Source organism: Rhineura floridana, chromosome 13 (assembly GCF_030035675.1).
Source record: "Rhineura floridana isolate rRhiFlo1 chromosome 13, rRhiFlo1.hap2, whole genome shotgun sequence".
NCBI lineage: Eukaryota > Metazoa > Chordata > Lepidosauria > Squamata > Rhineuridae > Rhineura > Rhineura floridana.
The window spans coordinates 6,927,123-6,937,817 of record NC_084492.1 but is presented as its reverse complement, the minus strand read 5'-3'; the positions used below and the strand labels follow the sequence as shown (position 1 = coordinate 6,937,817).

Genomic DNA, 10,695 nt, shown 5'->3' with positions numbered 1-10,695 from the left:
TTTTTCGAGTGTGTACAATATTCCCCAAACAGGTTATTCATGTGGTGTCAGAAGAAAGTGTTTTTCACCGTTCCCAAACACAAAGAGCCAGAAAACACATTTTCACCCAAAGTTGAATGATTGTTTTGGTTAGACCAGCCTTTGTCAACCTGATGCCCTCCAGATATTTGGGGCCACAACTTCCATCAGTCCCGACTGGCACAGCTGTACGGTCCTGAGGATGATAGGAGTACGGCTGGACTGTCTGGGGCTAACTGGATTTATAGTCCAAAACATCTGGAAGGCAACAGGTTAGTGAAGGTTATAGACACTTGCCCTCCTTCTGTATACAGAGTAAACCACACTGTTTCTGTTCCCTCGAGAAAAATAGTGTTCTTATTTAAAATTTGAAACAAGAAGTATCCCAGTGGCAAAAAATAGTTAGATTTCTTGGGATGTTTTACGTTCTGGGTGCAAATGTTAAGTGGCTGAAGCACCTTGGACAGCTTCTTGAAAGTTTTGACTAAAACCCAGAGCGGATTCCACTGCCCCACTGACATGGAGTCACCAGCCATCACTGAGTGGGAACCTCTGGCCTGTGAGCTTAATCATGCCTGCCAGCCATCCCCATTTGGCTTACAAGGCTGCGTTGGCCGAGCCACACCAACCTGCTCTACACATGACATTATATGTGACATCAGATGTGGAGCAGGTACAGGTGGAGATGGATAAAAGAGGCTTTTCTATCTGAACAAAGATATGGTAGAATCTACCCTAAGTAAGGTTTTTGTTTTTGTTTTTGGCAGCTGATCAAGTGTATTTGTGCATGGCTATTTAGTATTCTTGTTGCTTTACTTTGCATATATAATTGTTTTCCAATATGACGTTTGACAGTTATCTCCCATTAAGGGGTGATGCACAATGTTAGTCACTCTCAAAATAGACCCTCTGAAATCAATGAACTTTAGTGACTTAAGTACATTAATTTCAGAGGGCCTACTTAGTTGGATAACACCCAAACTCTTTAACATTGCTGCCAACAGGGTCATTTCTCCTTACTTGTTTTTTGGATTTTCTCCTTTCCTCCACTTTCTTGTGCTGCTGCTTTCCTACATCTCAGGTACAGGATCTTCAGTGAGGGGTCAATTCCCAGTAATGTGCACACCTCTGATCTGCGTCCAAAGGCCACCTTTTGATAGTCACCTTGCCATACTCCTTTGGTGCATGTTTTTGGGTGGAGAGACTATTCTCTGTTTGTGCTGAACATTTGTAGTTTGTAGTGCTGTGCTGGACATTTCTCCTACAGTTGTTGATTTTTTTAAACCATTCACCATCAATTAATAAGATAAACTGCATTTGAAAATTATCAGAGGGATGAGAACATTTCGGTGAAATTCTCATGGGTGGGATGCAAAGTTTTGCGCTCACCTTACTCTTCAGGTACTTGAAAGGTTGTCACACAGAGGAGGGCCAGAATCTCTTCCATGCAGGATACAGAATAACACGCTCAAGCTACAGGAAGCAAGATTTCAGCAGAACATCAGAAAAAACTTCCTAACTGTTAGAGCTGTACGACAATGGAACCAATTCCCTAGGGAGTTGGTGGGCTCTCCGACACTGGAGGCATTAAAGAGGCAGCTGGACAGCCACCTGTTGGGTATGCTTTAAGTTGGATTCTTGCATTGAGCAGGGGGTTAGATCTGATGGCCTTATAGGCCCCTTCCAACTCTATTATTCTATGATTCTTCTTTTGTGCTGTCTGGGTGTTTGTGAGTGACCTTTATTTCATTCTACAAAGAGTAATTTCAGTACCTGAAGGGCTGTCACATAGAGGAGGGTACAGATTTGTTCTCTGCTGCCCCAGAGGGTAGGACTAGGTCTAATGGTTTTAAGTTGCAGGAGCATAGATTCAGATTGGACATTGGAAGGAACTTCTTGACAGTAAGGGCAGTTCGGCAATGGAACCGACTGCCTAGGGAGGTGGTGGGATCCCCTTCGCTGGATGTCTTCAAGCAGAGGCTGGACAGCTATCTGCGGGTGATGCTCTAGCTGTGGACTTCCTGCTGTGAGCAGGGGGTTGGACTCGATGGCCTACAAGGCCCCTTCCAACTCTATGATTCTATGATTCTATCAGTGCTCTGCACTCTCCAGCCTTCCTGGGTGCCCTCACTTTCATCAAAAGCCAGGGGGAAAAGACACCATGCTGTAATTCCTCCCCTGGGGCTTTTTCAGATCAGGAAGTGCAGGCAGCTGGGGAGGCTGCAAAGCACTGGAGAAACATTTACTGGAAAGAAAAAGAGACACGGCTTTCTCGACCACCCCACAACAATATAGTAAGCTCAAAAGACCGCCGCCACCAAAATTCTCAATAAATTCTCAAGAGCCCTGAAAAAGAGGCAGAAAAATGGAAGACCCTTACATAGGGGAGGAAAAATTCTGAGAAACTGGAGAAGATGTTTCGGCACAGCACTAGTTTGTGACTGTGTGTACAGAATATTGGGGGGTAGTTATCAGAATAAAGGGCTGTGAATTTATGTCTCCCCAACCCAAGAGAAGAGCCTGAAAGGCACAGGTAAGGTCATAACAAGCTAGAACACTGAATACAGTCTTTTATTCTGTCTTTAACACCACCATCAGGGTGTAATTTGACCCAAGATCCAAAGTTTAAAATGCAAAACATCCTGGGGAAATTGTCTGCTTCTGAGACTGTGCAGGTTGGTTTCCTCGTTTGCATTTATATCACACCTTTCCTCCAAGGAGCTCAAGGTGGTGTGCCTGGTCCTCCCCCTCTATTTTATCCTCAGAGGCAGGTTCATCTGAGAGTTGGTGACTGGGTAAAGTCACCCAGTGAGCTTCAAGACCACATGAGGATTTGAACCCAGGCCTCCCGACTCCTGGTCCTATACTACACCACACTGGCTCTCATTAAGTGACTGCAGCCTGCCCACCCACATTTGGGAACGTGGAGCAGGGGCTCCAGACTGGAGGGAACAGAGGAAGCTGCCTTACACTCAGTCAGACCATTTGTCCATCTAGCTCAGCCTTCCCTACACTGACTGGCAGCAGCTCTCCATGATTTCAGGCAGGAGTCTCTCCCAGCTCTGCCTGAAGATGCCAGGGAATGAACCTGGAGCCTTCTGCATGCAAAGCAGGTGCTCTGTCACCAAATTATGTCATAACACATCTGCTAGGAATATAGAAAGCGGCCTTATACCAACTCAGACCACTGGTCCATCCAGCTCAGTATTGTCAACACTGAGCGCCAGCAGCTGTCCAAGGTTTCAGGCGGGAGTCTGTCCCAGCTCTACTTGGAGATTCCACTAAGGACTGAACCTGGGACCTTCTGCATGGAAAGCAGGTGCTCTCCCTCTGAGCAACAGCCCTTCCCCGGGATGTGTCTCCCTGATGAGCTTGAGCTGTGCCCTTTCTCTTTTTAGATGTTGAACAAAGCAGCCATTCACCTTGGACGTTTACTCTGTCTGGGCACAGCTGTCTGTCTGAGGGCCAGCCAGCCACCATATGGCCTGTCCCCAGCTCCAGAATCGGATGCAACACAGCATGCAGAGGGTTAAGGAGAGAACTGCTTAGGGTCTGCCTGTCACTCATTCTGGCCAGGTCTGTTTCTTTTCTTCCGGCAACTTCATCTGTCTGCATTAAAGTGACAGCCTCTTTTGACCCTGGGAGTCTGACACATCCTCTCCCTGATGAGTTGGGGGGTGGGTGGGAGGTCAACACGCCTAAAGAGACTCCCTTGACGCTTGTGACGGAGGCCTTGCCCATGATCCGAGGCCTCTTTTTCCTTTATTTTCTCTTCAGCAGCCTTTCCCAACCCGGTGCTCTCCAGATGTTTTGGACTACAACTCCCATCAGCCCCAGGCAGCAGGGCAATGGAATAAAGACTGCACTGCATTTCACACAGTAAATAATGTATGTTATATTGTTGTGACCTTCTAGTGAAGGACAGGTAATAAATTTAATAATAATTTTAAAAGAGCTACTTTAATAAGGAATGACATTAATAAATCACTTCATTGATGCCCTCCAAGTGACTGTGTCCTGAGGATGCAAATGACTGGCTCTCTGTGTGGATCAAGTTGACGTGGGGTGAGCTTTAAATTGGGTGCTCACCCTACAGGACATGTGATTTCACCAGCACCCAACAGGAAGGTAAATAACTCTCTTTGATCTCCAGCTCTCCATCTGTGTAATGGGAGCCATATTGAGCTACTTCTTCAGGGGCAATGGAATGAAGACTGCATCACATTTTGCACAGTATATAAAAGGGCTACTGAAATAAGGAACAACACGGTCCTCAAAATATTGCTCCCCCCCTGCCCTGGCAACCCAAAAGGTACATCTGGTAGCCCCTCTTTATCCCATATATGGCCCCCACCTGCTGACCCACTGTTACTTGGCCCTTAACAGGCAAAGAGCACACAGAAGGGTGTGATGAATGAATCTTTTTGCAAGTTCAAGAAAACAGATCCTGCCACCAAAAGCCCATGTAATACACCCAATATAATGTCACACCTATCTATGCACAAGTTCCAAATATTGGGTCACACCTTAATGCAAACTTCCCAATCTGGTGCCCTCCAGGTGCTTTGGACTGCACAACCATTCTTGCTGGTGCTCATGGGACTTGTAGTCCAACACATCTGGAGGGCACCAGGTTGCAAAAGGCTACGCTGCAGGATGCGACTGCAGGGGATGGGATGTAATTTCAGATTTAAATTGCAAAGTAAGAGATTGGGGGCGTGCAGGGAAAGGATTCTCAGCAAGGTTTAAAAGGTCTTGCTCTTGGAAGAATTCCAAAATTAAATTGAGGGGGGGAGTAGTACATTGTAAATACATTTATTGGTGTAACTTGTGATAATAAAGCAGTGTTTTGAACACAGAGATCAAACAGCCACTTTAAAAAAAAAAGGCAAAAAGATTTGTGCCTTTGGCATGCATACCTAGGGCAATTAAGATTGACTGGAACACGCTCTCTCTCATTCCCTCTCCGGAGGGTGTCAGGATACATCCTCCTATTTTGTGGTTTGACTCAGAGCCAGAGCCAGGGCAGCCCAAGGCATTTTGGCACTGGAAGCTGAAAATCAAAAATGGTGGATTTGCCTCACCCAACCTAATGGCATAGTTGCTGGCCAATACACAGAGCCTTTTTTAAAAAAGTGAAAACAACACAAAAATTGGCCTTGGTGGAAGTTTCTGTTACTGGGAACTAGCCTTGTGAAACCTTAAACATAAGATGAGGCAGCGTGTCATGTCCTCACGGATCAGCTTCCTTTTGAAAAGGTTTTCTAGAATGTCATGAGCTGTTGACACACTTCCCTCCGTTTAAGGATATTACCAGAAATAAACACTTCAGGCAGCATCTCCATACTTGGTGGGAAGCCCAAGCCCCCCCAATAAAAACAGGATTGCCATGTTTCTTGCTCTGAGAGGGCTCCTATGCTTTTAAGAGTGGCATGTCTTTTATGCCACTCACCAATCACCATGCTGAGGTGACCATGGGAGATGGCACCAGAAATTGGCGATATTTTTAAATTAACTTATTTTTAATTTTTAAAAGGTCAGTACACAATGTTATATCTAGGGGTGGGTTTAATAAAATATTAACATACACAAACCAACAAATTGCAGTCTCTTCAGATCCTCCCCCTCTAAATATCCCATCTATCCTACCCCTTTTCCATGTTCCAGAGCTGCATAAATCAAAGTTATGCAGAATCACAGTATGCTGTGACATCAAAGAGAATGCAAAATGTGAATAATAATTAAAATAATTCCTGGCCAGAAGTCCCTGATACTCAGGTTAGACAGCATCATCAGAAGTAGTGCAGTGGCAAACTCAGAAGTGCAGGGTCCGTTCATAGTCATGCCACACACCCTCACTCGCTTGCTCTCCATCCTCACCTTCACACTCCTCAGTCCTTCCCACGTGTGCCTTCTCCCACAACAACAGATGTCTCTAGGAGCCAATCAGCATGAAAAGGGAGAGTGTTAGCGACTGAGAAGAGCCTTCTCAGTAGCTGATTCATCTTTCATTCTGACTGCCTCCAATCAACAGGGAAGCATGCTAGAAGATTCTTCTCAGTGGTTAACAGACTCCCCTTTCACACTGATTGGGCTGCAGGATGTTGGAGACTTAGGGACCCTGACCCAGGGTCAAAGCTGCTTTTAGGCATGAAGGCAACCTTGGGACACTTACTATCTTTTAGCTTAACCTACATCACTGGGTTGTTGTGAGAATAAAATGGGTGGGGACAGAACCATGTATGCTTATTTATAATTAATAAAAAAATAAATTACCTGATCCATGGGAGGTTTTGACTAGTCAAGAGTTGGAAAGTCTGACAGATTTTGGTGAGTCAGGGGTGCAGCCAGTGGATTTTGGTGTGCCATAGAATCATAGAATAGAATCATAGAATAGTAGAATTGGAAGGGGCCTATAAGGCCATCAAGTCCAATCCCCTGCTCAATGCCATGTGGCAGAGCCTGGTGGATCAAGGTGTGTGTGTGTGTATGGGGGGGAGGACTTAACAACAAATGCAAACCCCCACAGCTCAAAATACCCAATTGATAAAACAACATACCTGCTACAGAACAAGCAGGTAAAGTACCTCAAGTTGCCAACCCTGGGTATTTGACACCGCACTTTCCTCACTGAAGTCCCCTTCCTTTCACTCCAGCCACATTCACACCATACCTTTTTCCCACTATTATTCCACTTTAAACCATCATGGCTTCCCCCAAAGAATCCTGGGAAGTGTCATTTGTGAAGGGTGCTGAGAGTTGTTGGGGAGACCCCTATTCCCCTCACAGAGCTATAGTTTCAGAGTTCTGACTGTTAAACCACTTTGAGAATTATAGCTCCGTGAGGGGAATACGAGTCTCCAAGCAACTCTTAGCACCCTTCACAAATGACACTTCCCAGGATTCTTTGGGGGAAGCCATGACAGTGTAAAGTGGAACAGGAGTGCAATACGTGTATGGTGTGAATGTGACCTTCATTTATGAATGGCTTCCTTTTCCTCCCCCCTGCCCCTATAGAGCTGGCCCAAGGAAGGGATAGACAGTGCCCTGAGCAAGGAGTGGCTTCAGCACCCTACCCTTGCTCTGCAGCCAGTAGTGTAGTGGCAAATTCAGAAGTGCAGGGCCCCTTCATGATATTTATTTATTTATTTATTTATTTATTATATGATTTATTTATTTAATTACTTAATTAATTTGTATCCCGCCCTTCCTCCCAGCAGGAGCCCAGGGCGGCAAACAAGGCACTAAAAACACTTTAAAACATCATAAAAACAAATCTTAAAATACATTAAGACAAAACAGCATTAAAAACATTTTAAAAACTTTTTTAAAAGGTTAAAACATTATTAAAAACATATTAAGCAAATCTGACACAGAGACAGACTGGGATAGCTCTCAACTTAAAAGGCTTGTTGAAAAAGTAAAGTCTTCAAAAGGCGCTGAAAAGATGTGTCTAATATTTAAGGGGAGGGAATTCCACAGGGTAGGTGCTGCCACACTAAAGGTCCGTTTCCTATGTTGTGCAGAACGGATCTCCTGATAAGATGGCATCTGCAGGAGGCCCTCACCTGCAGAGCGCAGTGATCGACTGGGTATATAAGGGATAAGATGGTATTTCAGGTATCCTGATCCCGAACTCTATAAGGCTTTGTACACCAAAACTAGAACCTTGAACTTGGCCCGGTAGCAAATAGGCAGCCAGTGCAATTCTTTCAGCAGCGGGGTGACATGTTGACGATACCCTGCCCCAGTGAGCAGTCTTGCCACCACACTTTGCACCAGCTGCAACTTCCGAACCAACCTCAAGGGCAGCCCCACATAGAGAGCTTTACAGTAATCCAGTCTGGAGGTTACCAGTGTGTGGACAACAGTGGTCAGGCTATCCTGGTCTAGAAATGGCCACAGCCGTCTCACCAGCCGAAGCTGTTAAAAGGCACTCCTAGCCACTGGGGTCACCTGGGCCTCTAGTGACAAAGATGGATCCAGGAGCACGCCCAAACTATGGACCTCCTCTTTTAGTGGGAGTACAATCCCATCCAAAGCAGGCAACTGACCAATTATATGAACTCGGGAACCACCAACCCACAGCGCCTCCATCTTGCCAGGATGCAGAATCAGTTTACTGGCCCTTATCCAGCCCACTACCGACTCCAGGCACCGGTCCAGGGCTTGCACTGCCTCTCCCAATTCAGATGTTACAGAGAAATAGAGCTGGGTATCATCAGTGTACTGCTGACACCACGCCCCAAATATCCTGATGACCGCTCCCAAGGGCTTCATATAGATGTTAAACAGCATGGGGGACAAGATGGTACCCTGTGGCACCCCATAGCACAACTGCCAGGGGGCTGGAAGACAATCAACCAATGCTATTCTCTGAGAACAACCCTGGAGATAGGATCAGAACCACTGTGAAACAGTGCCTCCAATACCCATCTCACCAAGTCAGCCCAGAAGGATACCATAGTCAACGGTATCAAAAGCCGCTGAGAGATCAAGTAAGAGTAACAGGGTTGCACTCCCCGTCCTTCTCCCGATAAAGGTCCTGATGAGTCCCTATGCTGACCCAGGTACTGACGCCAGGCTGGTCACTGTGTCATTCCCTCACCGGTGAAAAAAGGGGGTGGGGGGCCTGGCACACGCATGGCTACTGATGTTTGTTTCATTACTTTTGCTTTAAAATGTGTATATTATCATTTTCTACAAATCCAACAGTCTACATTTGTATTGGCCTTCATATTGTTTTGTGTTTTATATAAGAAATGGTTTTATACATGTTTTATTGTGGATGTCATTCCTTATTGCAAAATTGCTTTGAGATGCTTCCTGGGAAGTGATTCATAAATGAAAGGGGAAAAAATAAATGGAACAAAATACATTAAACAGTAAAAATGGTGCTTATTCCCAAATAAATGTCTTTAGCACCAGGGCAACAGAACCAAATTCCATCCTATTCCCAGAGTCGTGATGGTGCTATGATTTAAGCGAGTTTCAAATGTGAAACTGCGCTCAGAGCACTTTTTTCCTGCCTGATTTTTGGGGGTGGTTGTTTTTTTGCTTTCGGGAATGTAGAAGTCATTGTAAAGCAGTGTGTGTGTGTTTGTGTGTGTGTGAGAGAGAGAGAAATCTAATTGCGCACTTCATAACTTAAGTCCTGCACACGGTCGTCTAAAGGGGGGGGGTCATAAAACCATGAAGTCTCTAGGAAAGAGCCGACCCCCCGGACCCTGGTCGGTGTTGCAGACTTTGCCCAGTTGAGCGTGGCTCGTGTGGGCATCGCCAAGTCTCCTCGCGGCGGCACAGGTCCTCCGGCTCCTAGCCTTTGCCCGCGATGCCCGCGAAGAGCGGCCGCAGCCCCCGCCTAGCAGTCCAGCCCCCTCGCTCAGCGAGATGCCTCCTTCCTCTGGACGCTAATTGCACTGCAAGCAGGCGGCTTGCCCCCCACGTCTAAGGCCACCTCTGCCTGGCTTGCGGGCCTGCCTGCCTTTCCCTCCAGAGCTTTGGAACTCGCAGGAGGGCCCTCCTCCGTTCCTGTCCCCTCTACTCGGAGGAATACGGCGCGGCGAGGGGCTGAGTTTCGACGTGTCTGGGACAGATTAGAGGCGGCGGCGAGCGGGCGGCGAGTTTTGCGGGCGAGGCGGCGGCAGGAGGAGGGCGAGCCCCAGAAGGAAGGAGCGAACGCGTTGGCTGGCTGGCTGGCTGGCGCCGGACTCGACTGCTGTCCGCGCCCCCGAGCGAAGCCAGGTTAGCCTTGCTCCAGCGCCGAAGCCAGGCGGCAGCTCCAGGGCGCAGCGCAACGGCGGCGGCTCCAGGGGGATTCCTGGCCGGGTGCAGGTAAGCGCCGTCGCCGCTCCGGGCTGGGAGAGGTTGGCGAGCTTTTTTTCCTCCAGGGAAAGCCGAGGCGGAGGTGGAAGGTGAAGGGGTCGCCCCTCCACCGCTGGCCTGTTTCTGGGGTCAGGCTGGCTGGCTCTCTCGCTTGCTCCCTCGCTTGCTGCGCCGTCGGGTGTTCCACAAATGGAGTCGTTTGCCGCAAATGCTCCGCTGATCCCTGCTGCAGAGGTCCCCGCTTTGGGACCCTACGGCTAAATTGGCTTGGCTGGTTGATCCCCGATCTCGTGAGTTGGAATGATATTCCCTATTCCTGGGGTTCAACATGGAATACGCACATGGGGGCGCGCGCACACGCGTCTGTTTCTGGCCCTTAAGGGCTGGCAGTGGGAAACAGCCACTGTGCCATACCTGTGCCTGTTTTGACAGTGGCATAAAAAAATCCTAATTTCCCCCTTTTCTATCCTCTGCCGCCCCTGTGTCCTCCAAGCAGTTCAGAGGACATTCTAGCTTCACAACAACCCTGCCAGGTGTGCCAGGGTATGCCACGAATGCCCTGCATGAGTTTTTAGGCAATGGCACTCTTTTCCAGGCCATTCATTTATGAAATGGGCATTATGACGACTGACCTTTTAGAAACATTATTTATTTATTGTTAATTTTCTTTGGAAGCCTTTGCAAATTGCTTAATATTTTTAGAATCTCTAAGTGGAGTTAAAGAATACAATATTAAAAATAACAACAGCAGAACAGTATTATAAAAATGGATGAAAACAGGAATTCAGTAACAGCAGGGTTCAATCTTATGGGTCAGGGAATGCCTGGGTGTGTATTTAGTAGATGTCTGAA

General features: G+C 47.2%; 1 protein-coding gene across 2 annotated transcripts in view; it reads left to right on the top strand.

Moving 5' to 3' along the window:
- The first annotated feature begins 9,589 nt into the window (after positions 1–9,589).
- The window catches only part of DOK4 (docking protein 4), an 89,374-nt gene continuing 88,268 nt past the window's right edge, over positions 9,590–10,695 (top strand). For both annotated transcript variants that reach the window (XM_061593773.1, XM_061593769.1), the window contains exon 1: positions 9,590–9,852. The gene's annotated coding sequence lies outside the window, so the exon portion shown is untranslated. The remainder of the gene's footprint in view (positions 9,853–10,695) is intronic.